This window comes from Bactrocera tryoni, chromosome 1 (assembly GCF_016617805.1).
Source record: "Bactrocera tryoni isolate S06 chromosome 1, CSIRO_BtryS06_freeze2, whole genome shotgun sequence".
NCBI classification, from domain to species: Eukaryota; Metazoa; Arthropoda; class Insecta; order Diptera; family Tephritidae; genus Bactrocera; species Bactrocera tryoni.
In genome coordinates this window covers 19,468,149-19,472,229 of record NC_052499.1, presented here as the reverse complement: position 1 = coordinate 19,472,229, position 4,081 = coordinate 19,468,149, and the positions used below count along the sequence as shown (strand labels likewise).

At 38.3% G+C, this 4,081-nt stretch overlaps 1 protein-coding gene across 1 annotated transcript in view; it reads left to right on the top strand.

The window, feature by feature from the left end:
- The first annotated feature begins 242 nt into the window (after window positions 1-242).
- LOC120773733 overlaps window positions 243-4,081 on the top strand; it is an 87,931-nt gene continuing 84,092 nt past the window's right edge. The window contains exon 1 of the mRNA XM_040102802.1: window positions 243-540. The gene's annotated coding sequence lies outside the window, so the exon portion shown is untranslated. The remainder of the gene's footprint in view (window positions 541-4,081) is intronic.

Here is a 4,081-nt window from a genome sequence, read left to right as displayed (position 1 = left end):
CGGTGCCGCCACCCACTTCCGGTGTGAGAGTAACACGCAAATGGAATGCTACAGAAGAAAAGAAAATAGTAAAAAGCATAAAGTACAAAACACAAAATGAAAAGCTAACACGATTCACGCTCAGCACTGCGCATGCCGTGTTTACATATTTGTGTGCACCAACAATTGCACGCGAAAGAAAACGAAAGGAAACAGCTGCTTTGGATATTTTTGAGAGCACACTTCAGTCACTTGGCGGCACTCAAAACGAACGGAAGTTTGAAATACGAGAATTTTCAGCGAAAGTGCTAACGGACGCGCGCACTTGTGTGTGTGTATGTGTGTTTGTGCCGCGAATAATTGAAGTGTGAATAATATGTGTTAAAAGGGAAATTTATGCACTTGCCCGTGATGAAAGTGAATTTGTGTAATAAAATTGAAATGCGAAATTGCTAAAAAAGGTACAATGAAATGCATATAAAACCGAATGTATTCAATTAGTAAAAGATAAAATTTAAATAAAAAGTTATGGTTTCTGCATAAAAATCAAGCGCGATTTGGGTAAAATTTTTGTAAATATATTTATTTGCTTTACACTATAACACAGCAGTTAAAACTACAAGTGTGTATGTGAATTCGCATAAGCGTGTCTACAACAACAATTTTATTGCTCAGCGAGTTGGAAAAAGTCGAAATTCACGAGCATTAAAAATTCATAGGTCAACGTATATGCCACTTGTTTGTAGGCGCCCAGTCAAGCGCGCATAAAAATTGTAACTTTCGGTGGAAAGTTCCAACCACAACGCTGGGGATAAAGTTAGGCGTTTTGTCTGTTGACATATATTGTGCTTTGTGCAACTAGTTTCACTCTTTAGAACTTTAAACATCTAATGGCGATTCGCTATTGCCTTAGTAAACATGTCTGTTATTAAAGTGAAGAAATTAGTATAGGCGCATTTCTTCATGAAAACGACAAATTTTGTATAATAATGTGTTGTCAAAAAAGTCTTGCGGTATTTTTATAGAATTTTTTTTTTATTGAAATAGAAATGAATTTTTGATGACTCATGCCCAGCTCTTGACCGATACTACGGCTGCTACTATGCCGGTCTCTTTCGACCAAGTCAGCAATTTTATCGCAATTTTCGACGACAGGCCTTCCGGAGCGTGGCGCATCTTCGACCACCTCTACACCAGAACGAAAACGCTGAAACCATTGTTGTGCGGTGGAAATGGAAACTGTATCGGGTCCATAAACTGCACAAATTTTATTGGCGGCTTGAGATGCATTTTTGCCTTTATCGTAGTAGTACTGTAAAATATGCCGTATTTTCTCTTTATTTTGCTCCATGTTTGCTACGCTATAACTCACGAACGCCTTAAAAGAAACGACAATCAATCAAAGACGTGTCAGCGCATGAAATGAGCTTTCCAAAATGGTATAGCATGACCCGATGCGACGAATAAAATATATCCATTATTTTATCAATATATTCCACAATTGGATCAAATCAATGCATTGATCAGCGGTCCGAAAATGCCAGGCACCAATTGCCATCGTGAAATGGACACACGGGCCACATTAGTAGAGTTTCATCTAAAACCTCTGCCGTACTTTGGGTCTGGCACCCGGTTGAAAAGCAGCTCCACATCCAACTGACAAATTGTCAGTTTTTCCAGCAACCACCACGATACTCCCTGAGGGGCCAGTGCGTATGAGCAAGTTGGAGCGAACTCCAAGGGCTCCTGCGCGGGATACTACATTTAAGTCTCCGGTCAGATATTGTAGCGTTGTAACCCAAACGCACATTACACGCAGACAACCATTTACACAAAAAGCTAACCTTATTTCCCAGTTAAACGCCTTCGCTGAATAAAAAAATTCACGAACAAATAACCCTAACTGTTCCGCATTCCGACTAGAGGAGATCACACCGGTAACAACTAAACGTCCATCAGTCCAGCTAATCCCCATACCAGCCAGATCCCTAAAGTCCGAGTACATCGGGCATTCTGCAATTATATGCACCCAATTCTCGACCCGCGCTCCACACAAACACCAAGTCTTATCAGAGGCCCATTACCCGTAAACAGAAAACCCAGACTCGAACAGAATCTGTAGTCTAGGTTATCCTCAAAAAACCTTACGTCGCTTATGTATTTGTAAATCACTCGACTGTTAGGACTATTGTTCCAAAGTTCTTGGCACCTACGTTAGATGATCATTTTAGAGATTCCTGCTCCCTAGATATCCCTCCCTCTCCAAATCATCATTGGGGCACAATAGACCCTAGGTCGCCGTGCAATCCTCATTTATTTAACATCATCGGAAATCCAGTCATTCTGCAGCAATGAAACATTCAAGCCCCTTCTTAACTTGAATGTAACAACACGCTGTATAACAATCAGGTCAAGAGGGAGTGCATCTGACAAAGCAGCATCCGTTGAGACGATTCGAGATACAGACAAACTGGCAAGCACCATACAACGCTGTATGGAGAAGAGTTTGGCACTCCAAGACGGTCGTGATTGCTTCCCATCATACAGCGGCTCCAAAAGTGGCACAGGCCACAAAAATGCCAAGATATATGGTGCGAACAGCATGATGTCTGAGACCCCAATCACTCCGAGAAATGTACTTTCCCTTCGGTTGCCTACATTCACTTCTTCACATTCACATTTTTCCACTAGTTTTTCCACTCACCTGATGCTGACTCCGTTCACTCGGACAATCGGTGAACTAACCGGCGACAATCTGCCTTAAGCAGCATAGTCACCCTTTTTCCATCGGACGCCATATAGCGTCACCTCATCGCTTGAAATAATTTTTACTAAACCTTTTATAATCATCCATAGATTTTTAATCCAAATATTTTGGCTTTCTCACATTTAATAGGGAGTGTGAACATTAATGCGTGAGTGTTCGAATAAAATTTCTGGCAAAGGGTCAACAAGGGAGTCTTCTGATGACCACTTTAACAGTCGTTTTACAATGAACCTTAAAGCGAGAATAACCACTTCAACAGCAGAGTTCTTGTTAAATATCGGGAATATCGTACTGCGAGAGAGTACAAATCTTTTCATTAAAAAATTGCAAGGAATCTTTGCAGCTGATTGGTCCTGCTAATATGTAAATAGTTTTTCTCCTACTCTCGCAGCTTGCGGGGGAACTATTTTCGGGGGTGTAAATATTCTGTGCCATAAAGTAGTCGGCTAGAAGAGATCTGAAGTAAATTTTGTGTGGCACCGAAAATTCCACAGAAAGACGACTCTACGCGTTGAGTACGAAAACACGGCTTTTACATACAAATTTTGAGTATCTGAGATAAAAGAAAGTGATCAAGATAATTTCACTGTAGCTAAATAGGCATCTAAACTAAAAAGTTGATTACATATGCGAAAATTTTTCGAAAATTTAAAGGGGTATTCTCATGTAATCACTTCGAAAAATCGATTTTTTTTTATATTTTGACAGCAAAACCTATTGAAAACATGCTGTGAAAAATTCAGACCAAAATTCACAGTATTCGATAATTTATAGCTCATGTCTACCAGGCGCCGTGACAAGTCTGCAGCTGCTACGTTTCTAAACGCATTTTTCTGGAATCATCATTTTCTAAAACTGTCATGGTCTTAAAAAAAGTATTCAACCGATTGCTTTAAAATTTACATATGTTCTTTTACTCATTTATAGTTATCGTTCCTACCAGAATTGTTTATTTTCGAAAATATTTTCATATTTTTTTAAACGATTATTAACGAAAAAAAACAAGATTTTCGTGACTTTTTTTTGAAGTTCGACATTTTTTTTTTCAAATGAAATTGATTATATTTGGTAGGGAGGATAGACACAGAACTACTGAATAATAATCCATTCGATTTTTTTTATTTCAGACAACATGAACAGCCGCTATCACCATGACCAGTGAACTACTTTTTTTGTTGGGGACTAATTTGATTTAAAAAAAAAAATATTAAAAATGCAAAAACCAAAAATAAAAACTTTTTTTTTACATTTCAAAATACTAATAAAAATATATTACAAAATTAAAATGACTGCATTTTGTTGTCGCATATAAAAAAAAATTTCCTAAAAAGTGGT